At 42.8% G+C, this 12,806-nt stretch overlaps 1 protein-coding gene across 1 annotated transcript in view; it reads right to left on the reverse strand.

The window, feature by feature from the left end:
- The window catches only part of LOC129867856 (kinesin-like protein KIF12), a 30,624-nt gene extending 25,872 nt beyond the window's left edge, over positions 1-4,752 (reverse strand). Inside the window, exons 1-3 of the mRNA XM_055941340.1 lie at positions 4,715-4,752; positions 1,612-1,800; positions 831-1,483 (exon numbers count right to left, since the gene is read on the reverse strand). The gene's annotated coding sequence lies outside the window, so the exon portion shown is untranslated. The remainder of the gene's footprint in view (positions 1-830; positions 1,484-1,611; positions 1,801-4,714) is intronic.
- Between the last annotated feature and the right edge of the window lie 8,054 nt (positions 4,753-12,806).

Genomic DNA, 12,806 nt, shown 5'->3' on the forward strand with positions numbered 1-12,806 from the left:
TCTTCCTTGCTGAGCAGCCTTTCAGGTCATGTCAATATTGGACTCGTTTTACTGTGGATATAGATACTTTTGTACCCGTTTCCTCCAGCATCTTCACAAGGTCCTTTGCTGTTGTTCTGGGATTGATTTGCACTTTTCGCACCAAAGTACGTTAATTTCTAGGGTCCTTCCTGAGCGGTATGACGGCTGCGTGGTCCCATGGTGTTTATACTTACGTACTATTGTTTGTACAGATGAACGTGGTACCTTCAGGCATAAATATATATATCTGAGGTTTTGGCTGATTTCTTTTGATTTTCCCATGATGTCAAGCAAAGAGGCACTGAGTTTGAAGGTAGGCCTTGACATACATCCACAGGTACACCTCCAATTGACTCAAATGATGTCAATTATCCTATCAGAAGCCATGACATCATTTTCTGGAATTTTAACAAGCGGTTTAAAGGCACAGTCAACCTAGTGTATGTAAACTTCTGACCCACTGGAATTGTTATACAGTGAATTATAAGTGAAATAGTCTGTCTGTAAACAATTTTTGGAAAAATGATTTGTGTCATGCACAAAGTAGATGTCCTATCCGACTTGCCAAAACTATAGTTTGTTAACAGGAAATTTGTGGAGTGGTTGAAAAACGAGTTTTTATGACACCAACCTAAGTGTATGTAAACTTCCAACTTCAACTGTAGCCACAGTTAACAGATTTCGTTTTTTAAATCACATGTATTTGAGTAAAGGGGCAACTTACCCCAAAATAATATTTTGCCATAAGGTTTCACAGAAAGGTCCCTATTTTCACCTCACCTGTACATAAATTATCTTTCTTCTTTTACCTTTTCCTTACACTCCATTTATGTATCAGGAATCAAGGTAAGACCGAAGTGCAGACTGTGTGAAGCAACAATGTCTATTGTAACAGGGGCAGGCAACCGACAGGTCAAGGCAGGCAGAGGTCGATAATCCAGAGTAGAGGCCAAGGTACAGGACAGCAGGCAGGCTCAGGGACAGGCAGAGTGGTCAGGGGGGCGGGTACAGGGTCAGGGTGGAGACAAGCACAAGGACAGGTGAAACAGATCAGGACGTGACAATTATGTACATTTAAACAAAACTCATTACCATTTGAATAAGGCAAGATGTTTTAATCCCACCAGCAGTTTTTTAAATGAAATTGGTTTTCAATAGTGTGTAATATTTATACATTTATTGAACAAATTAATTGGAATATAACTGATTAAATGTTGATTAAACACAATTTCATAATGAATATGTTTGTTGTGGTTTGGGAACATGGAACAACCTTTTTCACAGCTTTCTTCAGCGTCAGAGGTTTCTTTCTCCCTTTGCTTTCTTCCTTCTCTCTCAGTTTTGTTTGCCTTGTCCTCCAGGAACCTCGTGAGGTGAGGCTGTCACGACTGTAGCCGCTCTTTCCTAGGTCTTGCTTCCTGTATCCTTGGCCTGAGGAACAACTCCAATACGACCTCTGCCGCTGTTTGTTGTTTGAACAAAAATAAAACAAATAAACAAGAACTCATGAGTATTGGTTCAATTAACAATTATTTCTAATCACTTTGTATGCTAATATATACAGAACTTCCTTCTGAAGTGTTTTCTTACCAACATTCGGAGCAAGGTTACTGGAGACCTGTGGGTGCCGGGTAGGCTGTGGGGTGGAAGTTGTGGCAAGGGTAGAGATCATGGTGGGAGTGAAGCCAACAGCTCGAGCCAGAATGGTTGCTTATGGGATACGGATGGATAATTCTGGGTGGTGTTTATTTGTAAAGGACCACAGGAGGCGGCAGGTAGCTGGGTCAGGGGCAGACAGAAAGTCATACACAGGGGGTCCAAAAAGGCAACAGTACAGGCAGGGAAAAGGCTAGTAACGTAGTCCGCGAGATCAGGCAAGAGGTTGATGACAGGAAATTCGATAGGCAAAAGTACAGGCAGGGAATGGGTAAAAAAAAGGCATCGTTAATGGCCAAAACGATGGTATACGGGAAACACAGCGCTCCGAAAAGAAATGTGTATCAACACAAACAATACGTCACAATGGTGGGGTGCAAAGAACTGAACTAAATAGTGTGTGTAAATGACATACAGGTGTGTGAACAGGTGATTGGGATCTGGAGAGTGAACTGCGTTCAGGGGATTTACGTGTTTGAGAGTGTGCGTTGGAAGCAGATGTTACAGCTCTCACATTTTTCAACATGTTTTTTACAAAAGGATAGATTTGGAGTTAGATCAACTTGGATTTTTCGGCAGGTACATATGCAGGATGCTACCCTCCACAGCATGGCCATAGCTCCAGATCAAAACCCCAAACCTACAACCTAATTTTGACCAAAATTAACCGGAGAGATTACTGCTTCCAAGGTTTTCTTTTTTCAAGCTATATGGAGGGTGCTCTAGCTAACAAACAGTAGAGACCTGAGGACACCATTCCAACCTGGAACTGAGTGAGTAGTGTTTGGTCTGATGTTATTTTGAAAGACAAAAAGAAAATTTTTTTAAAATGAAAAATAAAGTACATTACAATGATATATTTTACTTTATGGGGACTGAATGCTGAGTTAAGGCTCCCAGGCTTGCAAGGACAGACCAGATACAAATTCAATTAGCGCTAAGGTGTGAAGTAAAAGGTGTCGAGGCCTTTGACCCCAACAAGTGGCAGGAGTCTTTGAACAGCAGGAGGGGGCTTCAGAGGATGCTTCGAAGACCATTCAGTGGCATTTTCGACAAGAAATCTGCCACCAGAAATAAAAGCTTCTCCCAAGTGGGTGACACCTAGTCCCGTTGCCTGCTGCACTGCCGCTTGAATTCCACCTGGCAATCTGATCACCGTCTGCCCTGGCCTGTCTCCCCCTGTCTGGTACAGGAACCTCCACCACACTCACCCCTCTCTCCTGAGCGTTTGCTCGCCTCCAGCACACACGCACTGTTGGGGCGAGTGACTCTGAACCCACAATGTCCAAGTCGTTATATATTTTATTTTTTTCTTGTGCATTTTGCTATTTTGCTATTTGCCTCATGACTCCTGAATACTTTGTTGACTACAGACTTTCTTTACCCAACCGTGGGACAGACTTTGTTTGTTCCCACACTCGGGACTCTGACTCTCTATTGATTACACTGACTTTTGGCCTCACATCTTATTCTAACCACCTCTCGCAAGCTTTGCATTCATGTTACCGGATGAAATATGACGTTGGAAACCGGGAACTCCGAGAAGTTTAGATGGCTCTGCAGGAATGGAAGCACTGGCTGGAAGGGGCGGAACATCCATTTTTGGTTTGGACTGACCATAAGAATTTAGAATACCTCCACACTGCCAAGCGCCTTAACTCAAGGCAAGCCCGTTGGGCCCTGTTCTTTACCAGGTTCAATTTCACCATCTCCTACTGCCCAGGGTCCAAAAATGTGAAGCCGGACGCCCTTTCCCGCCTGTACAGTTCTGCTGCCACACCCTCTGAATCAGAGACCATCCTCCCTGCCTCATGGTTGGCGGATTCGGTTGTCTGGGGTATTGAGGCTCTGATCCGCAAAGCACAACGTTCCCAGCCGGACCCTGGGGGACCAGATGTTTATTCCTGATTTGGCCCGGCCTCAAGTCCTAGAATGGCTCACTCCTCCAGCCTTAACTGTCATCCTAGTGCTCGTCGTAGCCCTGGCTTTCCTCCAACAACGCTTCTGGTGGCCCACCATGGCTCCTGATGTCTCGGCCTTTGTCGCCGCATGCATGGTGTGTGCTCAAAGCAAGACTCCGTGGCAAGCTCCGTCTGGCCTCCTTCAGCCACTCCCTGTTCCTGATTGCACCTGGTCCCATATTTCCCTTTTTGCTAGTCCTCCCTGTTTTGACCCCTGCCTGCCTCTACTCTGAACCCGCCTGCCTGACCATACTGCCTGTCCTGACCTCGAGCCTGCCTGCCTGCCACCCTGTACTTCCTGGAATCTGATCTTGTTATGATAATTTGCCTGTCCACGATCATTCTCTTGCCTGCCCCTTGGATTATACTAAATATCAGAGACTCTAACCATCTGCCTCCCGTGTCTGCATCTGGGTCTCGCCCTGTGCCCTTATAATGTTGTTGTCATAGGTCTCTCTTTATGTAGTGTTGTGTTGTCTCTCTTGTTGTGATGTGTGCTTTGACCTATATTTATATTGTATTTTTCATTTTTAAATTTCAGGCCCCCGTCCTCGCAGGAGGCCTTTTGGTAGGCCTACATTGTAAATAGAAATGTGTTCTCAACTGACTTGCCTAGTTAAATAAAGGTTAAAAAAATAAATAAAAATAGTGAGGTTGCTCGTTAGTTAACTGGACTAGCCAGTGCCTAAATTACAGCTAGAAACAAATGATCAACCGTTGGAGTGGGGCATCTTTCCTATAACATACTAACCTAACATATTACTACTTAGCTCAAAAACGACAAAAAATATTTCTAAACAAGTTGATGATTCATCTTAAGGCTTTCCTACATGTATATAAAACATAAAATAATGGATCAAACTTTATTGGACTATATCAATTTTTTTTTAATAAATGTCAAATTTGATACATTTATCTCAAAATCATTTTGATGGAATGACTTCAAAAAAAAATTATGATACAGATTCAACTTCTCGCCCCGACCCTGAGCCTGCCTGCCGTCCTGTACCTTTGCCTGCCTGTGTTCGATTTAATAAACTTGTGTTACTTCAACTCTGTCTGCACCTGGGTCTTACCTTCAAACCTGATCGTTTGGGATGAGTTGGACCGCAGACACATAGCCAACAGGTGCTCAGCATACTTGGGAAGTCCTTCAAAGCTGTTGGAAAAGCATGTTGAGTGAATGCCAAGAGTGTGCAACGCTGTCATCAAGGCAAAGGGTTGGCTACTTTGAAGAATCTAAAATATATTTTGATTTGTTTAACTCTTATTTGAATACAACATGATTCCATGTGTGTTTTTTCATAGTTTTGATGTCTTCACTATTATTCTACAATGTTGAAAATAAAGAGAAACCTTGAGTAAGTAGGTGTCCAAACTTTTGACTGGTACTGTATGATGATCGATTGAGGATCACTACATCTTCATAATCCCGACCTCAGTGGTTACAGTGAGAGGCTGTAAACACAAAATGTGTCTGTCGCTAAAGATTTCCTAGTCTTATTTCAGTTCGTATAATGTTAAATATCACTGTGTGACCTTTTACAATTAAGGCTCTAATATAATTCAAACTCATGGTCTCCTCTTTACTAGACAGCCACTTTAACCAACTAAGTCATAGCACCACATAATATGAAGGGATATTAACGGCATATGTATCATGCACTACGAGTTCACAGATTCGTTATGATTTTATTTGTAGGCTAGTTTGGGATCTAATATTTATACAATCAAACCAATACTATGGAACAATATTTGATTAAATAAAATACAATAGCGTAATCATAAACTGCTTGTATATAAAACAATTGCTAGCTAATAGGCCAAGAATGCGTGTTCATGTCTCCATAGACTCCTATTCACATATGATTATAATTCTTATATATCTATAACTATTAACAATAATTGGCATTTTTTTATATTTTACCCTTTGTAAAAACTCAGCTGAGAAGATAATCGATCATAGCAGTTGAAACCTCCAAATCAGTCAAATTCATGTCGTCGAGATCCTGCGAGGAGAACTCAGGCAGGTCTTCTGAAATTTCAGCTCTTTGGCGACAACAGGTGGCGAAGCTGAAGTACTGCATTGGCATGTTGCGTGCATGCAAGTACTGGTCGGACGCGCCACTTCGGCTCCCGGCGATGGCGTCTTGCCACTGCGTGTCCCCGGCAAAAGCCTCATAGACACTGAGTCCTTCTGAAAACTCCCAGGAACTCTCTGTCGCTTTACACAGCACTGCTTCATTGTTATTATACCCTAAATAAAGGCTCTGAATACTGCCCAGTGGGTAGCCCGTGGCCTGGTCTCTGGCGGTTGGAGAGGTAGGCAGTGGCAGGTACATTGTCTGGCTCTCTGGCACGCAGCCTGAAGAAAGCTTGGAGGCCTTGGCTATACCCGGGGAAGTGTAGCGAGGAGGCGGAGGTGTGTATTGGCGAGGTGGGGAAGGATAGGGGGGAGGCATGGTCGTGGGGCTGGGGGTTGGGGCGCAGGGGAACTGTGGAACTGAACGGTCAATTGCTGGTGGTAATTGGGCTTCTTGTGGTTTCTTGTTCTTGAAGTAGCGCGCACGGCGATTTTGGAACCACACCTGAGAAAGAGGTAGATCAAGTTGTTAGGTTGGATGGTTTGTTTGCAATCTCACTCTCTTTTTCCAGTTAGGCCTACTCATCAAGTTCCAAACAGTTATCATTTTGGTCATCCTTAACCATAAAAACACAAAAATAACACATCTGTAATACCTGGATCTTGGACTCAGGGAGCTCCATGAGGGACGCGAGAGACTCCTTCACTTTGACGTCAGGGTAGTGCGTGAGGGAGAAGGCCCTCTCCAGCTCGATCAGCTGCGTTTTGCTGAAGGTCGTGCGCTTCCGGCGCCGCAGAGTGCCCTCGTGCACACCGCGGAGAGCATCCTGGCTCACTGTAAGGAGGAGGAGAGATATCGTCTTTGTAGGAATTCTGTTTAGAGACACCTTTTTCTTTCTATTCACTTTGTTACCGTTTCCAACCAGGTGGGAGACATAACATACACATTTACGTAGCGGGATATGTCGCCTAACCCTGGGTGATCTTTTTCATCTTTACAGTTTCACATAAAGTTATAGGCTACATCAACAACAATGTTGGAAAATGTAACTATTTTAGACAATTTCATTTTGTAAGAGCCATAACCTGTCATTTTTAAGTAAATGTTCTTACCTCTGCAGGAGTCCTGTGCGTAATCAGTGTTGTTGTTGGTATCCACGTAGGAAGTTGACCAGTTATGGCCAGTGTAAAACGCGCTTATCTCGCTGGCACAACTCACGTAATCCTCACCAAATGACATCTCCACAATATTATTCTACAGACGGGAGGGAACTTGCTGCAACGACATGGAATGCTGTGACCTGAGTATTCAAAGACACGACACCTCGATATCCAAGGACAATGAAGACATGGCCGGAATATCAGGTTTTATACCATGGCAGGGAGAGATCTGGGAGCGATTTACCTGTCTAATAGCCCCCACCCCTCCTCCTCCTCGTCCTCCCCAAAGGTGGCAGGTCAGTTAACTCATGCCACATCTATGCGTGTCTTTGATGTGCACACGCTCCTAACAGTCGTTAACTCTAGCCGGCTAATAAGGTGTCCTTTTTGAAGTCCAATGAGCTTGTAATGGGCCCGTTTACGCCACTGAGCCAGATGGACACATTGCCAGCCTTGACACGATCAGGGAAAACAGTGATCACCCCCTGACACGTTTTGTTCAGAGAGAGGTGAAGGGGATAGTGTCATAGGGAAGTGAGTATGTCTGCGCATAATCTTTCCATCTAGACCAGACACCAAAAGGCAATATAGGCTAGGGTAGACTACCACCAGAGAAACGTCCGACTGGGCTAACAGTGGTTGAATTATCGTTGTTTCCACATCATTTCAATACAAATGTTGCGACGTGGAAAACTGATTGGATTCGCAAAAAGTCATCAATATAAAGGCATTTTTTCACCCAACATTTAACACAAATTCAATAAAATTGTGAAATGTTTTGGTAATTTCACTTTGAATTCACATCAGTTGACTACTCAAACAAATTAAAATAAAAAAATAGACGCTGAACTGATGTCTGTGCCCAGGGACTAACGTGTATATTGAGAAGACCTTGGGAGTGTCGGATGAGTTAGGTCTGAGTGGATGTGGCAGGTCGGGCTACTTACTAGTCGTTGTTTTGACTACTTGGTCGTTTTTTTTTTCATCGATTTGAGATCAAACCGCCGGATAACGTCGGTTGATAGTGATTCTGGACTTTCACAACAAGTCTATGGCTGTAACAGTGCCGGACACACACTGTAGAATAGCCCCTGTTCTGAGCCCTGACCATCTAATGATTATTGAAGATGAAATGTGACAACAACAAACCACAGATATTTCTATGTAATGCATCAATTGAAGCTGTAGTCCAGTGACCATGTTATTATGTACATTCGTAAAATGTAAATGTTGGTGTACATTTATAGGCTAGGCTCATTGTTATTCTTGCTATTCAGAATGCATGAAATGTTTGCTTTCGTCTTGAGACAGGGCCCTCCAGTAGCCTATGAAACAGTCCAATGAATTATGTCTCCCTAAAGAAAACAGTCGAACGAAATGTCTCCTAAAAGCACTGTATTTATTTTTCAGTGTTGTAGGCTAATTACGCAATATTCGATGAAGACATTGAGGAATAATAATATTGTATACTTTTTATTGCTATAAATCGGTGCAACATGATAAATCTAAACAAAAAAACTTTTAATTGTATTTTTTATTTTGTTTTTTTGGTTACTAACTGAATTAGTCACAAAACGTCTACGGCCTATGAGACGAACATGGGAAATTAACTTAATTAAATCAGGTTGGATCAAATTGGCAACAAATTTCTAAACATTCTCACTTAGAGCCTCACGTGATAAACCAGAGTATAGTTAATCCCTCACATGACCGCATTATAATGGCTCTGTCATTCATAAACTACATCGAAACCATTTAGGTCTATCGAAACTTCCATCCGAGACTGGGCCCATGTCACCCCTCTGTATAGAGAACTCTCATGTTCAGGCAGGTCCAAATTAAAGTGGATAATTAGGAACAATGTGCGTTCAGTCCCCATCAGTCCATAATTATAATGTTGGCTAAATTATCAATCTACAATATGGTCTACTGTATAACCGTGTATCAATCTTAATACAATGGCATTGTTGAATACTCGTTTCTGATTGGCTTGAAGGGCATTCTAGATTGTGCATTATTTCCCTATAAGCAGAATTGTAGAATACAATGGTTATAGTTCATTCTTACATGTTTGATCTGCTTTTAAAAATCAAAAGTCGAATTGAAAATATTGTTGGCATTGTTGAATTCGATTTCCATAATAGTAAGATAGGACTGACTCATGCGTAACAAGCAAATCTGTTTGTTTGGTTAGCAAGGCAACTACTGTCGCTATCTCGTAAGCTTGCTAGCTACCTCAGTGGATGTTGAACACATTTGTATCTGCAAATTAACACATCTCTAGCGGTAAATGTGTTCAATTATAGCCATGTTAAAAATGATTTATCAACTCGAGGCTCTATGTGTTCTATGGAAAATAATGCAACTCAGTTGAAGGTTATTTATTTAATTTATATTTTTTTACATTTATTTAACTAGTCAAGTCAGTTAATTAAGAACAAATTCTTAATGCGTCGTGAAACACACCTTCCACATCATTAATTATTCTCCAGAGAACGCATAGCCCCTCATGACTATCTCTTATATCAATCTATAATATTGCATCATAATCACATCACTGAGAATAGGCTATACCGGTCATCTCCAATGTCATATGAGTGACACCTGTCTACCTCTAGCTATTGGACTAGCTACGAGCTATAGTTACAAACCCGACACTTTCTGATTAAAAGCTGGTGGCAAAAATGTGACAATCCGATAATGACATTGGAATATGCCCACATTTCAATGGATCATAGAACTTGTAATTTTAGGGACAATGGTTTGGTATGAATGCCAGGCTTATTTGTGCATATTTTAGCCTCTGTGCCATCTAATAGAATAATTCAATCATGCTATGATTTCAAATACGTACCTGAAAAGGGGTTTTAGACATACACACATTTCGAGAGTTTGGGACTATCGGCAAAAATAGGATTCTGAGATAATTGGCTTAAATGGTGTTATTTTGTATTCTTTTGAATTAAAAAATCTTGAACTGGGTTATTTAGAGTATTATTCAGGTAGAGAACATTGAACAAAACAAGGCTATGGCATTAACTCAATTTTGGCAAAAATACAGATAGAACCTTATAGTTGTCGATGTATCATAAGGTTTAGTGTCTACAAAGGGTTAGGAATGTCTCAACTGTCCCTTTTAATAACATAGCATTACATTTCTTATAAAACAACATTAAAGTTGGAGCAAGCCTTGTCTTGAATAGAAGCCTACTGCTTCTCACTTTCCAGGTCATCATTGTAAATAAGAAATTTGTTCTTCATTGACCTGCCTAGTAAAATAAAGGTTGAATAAATAAATACAAATCAAATGTAAAAGGGAAATCTGTGATTGCTACATCCACGTTTGGAGTTGAAAATGAGTTATATATAGCCCACCCACTGATTCTTAAAGAATAAAACGTATACATGCCTTGTGAGCTTAGTTCATGTCGTACCGGGTCAGAACCCAAAATATAAGCTAATTTGAAAACAATGCCAGTGTAAACAAACACTGTATTGCCACAAAACATTGTTAAAACTCTAATATTGATATCATGAATAGGTCAGTCCTTGCATCGCTCTGTCTATGAATTTGAAAGTTATAAAATGTTTCCAGCCTCGTCCCTCAGCTGTTTACCAAAACAGCAGCAGATTGACCGCTTTTGTTATTGTTTGAATGCAGATTGTGCCCTTTAAAGCTCCTTCATAGATTCACAACTTTAATTCCACCTGTGCTCTCATGGCCCCAGCACAGAGCGAGGTAAATGGATTAGCCATAGTTTGGCCACTAGATGGCGCCACGCGCGCACACACACACACACACACACACACACACACACACACACGCGTTACGTTCTTCTATCCTCGTGGAGAACTCACATTCATTTCCATTCAAAATCTTATTTTCCATAACCCTAAACCCAACCCTAATTCTTACTGTAACCTTAACCATAACCACTAACCACTGTGGGAACTTTTGGGGATTTTAGGTCCCTACAAGGATAGAAGAACCAACCAACCAACCCCCCCACACACACACACACACTCACAAGCCAAGACCCACAGTCCAATAACAATCACTGGTGTGCAAACACAGCTAATGAAAACAAAAACCTACTAACTGTAAGGGCTGTTGTCCTCCTCCTCCTCCTCAGATGAGGAGAGGAGAGAAGGATCAGTGGACCAATACGCAGCATTCGGGAAATAAGCCATCTCTTTATTTAACACGACGGCACACGAAAACAAAACACTTACAAAATTACAAAACAAGAAAACGACGTAGACGAAACCTGAACATGAACTTAACTAACTAAACGTAGAACTCACGGACAGGAAACAGACTACATCAAAACGAACGAACAGCCAAACAGTCCCGTATGGTACATACATCGACGACACAGGAGACAATCACCCACAAACAAACAGTGAGAACACCCTACCTAAATATGACTCTCAATTAGAGGAAAACGCAAAACACCTGCCTCTAATTAAGAGCCATACCAGGCAACCCAAAACCAACATAGAAACAGAAAACATAGACTGCCCACCCAAAACTCACGCCCTGACCATATACACATACAAAAACAACAGAAAACAGGTCAGGAACGTTACACTAACAAACAGACAGCAGCAAGTTGAAAACACTTAAACACAATGGCACAATGTAAACAACTACGGGGCGGTAGTCGTTTAGCTCAGTTACCTTAGCTTTCTTGGGAACAGGAACAATGGTTGCCCTCTTGAAGCATGTGGGAACAGCAGATTGGGATAAGGATTGATTACGGACATACTCAATCAACCCTTATCCCAGTCTGCTGTTCCCACATGCTTCAAGAGGGCAACCATTGTTCCTGTTCCCAAGAAAGCTAAGGTAACTGAGCTAAACGACTACCGCCCCGTAGCACTCACTTCCGTCATCATGAAGTGCTTTGAGAGACTAGTCAAGGACCATATCCCCTCCACCCTACCTGACACTCTAGACCCACTCCAATTTGCTTACCGACCCAATAGGTCCACAAACGACGCAATCGCAACCACACTGCACACTGCCCTAACCCATCTGGACAAGAGGAATACCTATGTGAGAATGCTGTTCATCGACTACAGCTCAGCATTTAACACCATAGTACCCTCCAAACTCGTCATCAAGCTCGAGACCCTGGGTCTCGACCCCGCCCTGTGCAACTGGGTACTGGACTTCCTGACGGGCCGCCCCCAGGTGGTGAGGGTAGGTAACAACATCTCCACCCCGCTGATCCTCAACACTGGGGCCCCACAAGGGTGCGTTCTGAGCCCTCTCCTGTACTCCCTGTTCACCCACGACTGCGTGGCCATGCACGCCTCCAACTCAATCATCAAGTTTGCGGACGACACTACAGTGGTAGGCTTGATTACCAACAACGACGAGACGGCCTACAGGGAGGAGGTGAGGGCCCTCGGAGTGTGGTGTCAGGAAAATAACCTCACACTCAACGTCAACAAAACAAAGGAGATGATTGTGGACTTCAGGAAACAGCAGAGGGAGCACCCCCCTATCCACATCGACGAGTCAGTAGTGGAGAAGGTGGAAAGTTTTAAGTTCCTCGGTGTACACATCACGGACAAACTGAATTGGTCCACCCACACAGACAGCGTTGTGAAGAAGGCGCAGCAGCGCCTCTTCAACCTCAGGAGGCTGAAGAAATTCGGCTTGTCACCAAAAGCACACACAAACTTCTACAGATGCACAATCGAGAGCATCCTGTCGGGCTGTATCACCGCCTGGTACGGCAACTGCTCCGCCCACAACCGTAAGGCTCTTCAGAGGGTAGTGAGGTCTGCACAACGCATCACCGGGGGCAAACTACCTGCCCTCCAGGACACCTACACCAGCCGATGTCACAGGAAGGCCATAAAGATCATCAAGGACAACAACCACCCAAGCCACTGCCTGTTCACCCCGCTAG

This window comes from Salvelinus fontinalis, chromosome 13, assembly GCF_029448725.1.
Source record: "Salvelinus fontinalis isolate EN_2023a chromosome 13, ASM2944872v1, whole genome shotgun sequence".
In the NCBI taxonomy this organism is placed as follows: Eukaryota; Metazoa; Chordata; class Actinopteri; order Salmoniformes; family Salmonidae; genus Salvelinus; species Salvelinus fontinalis.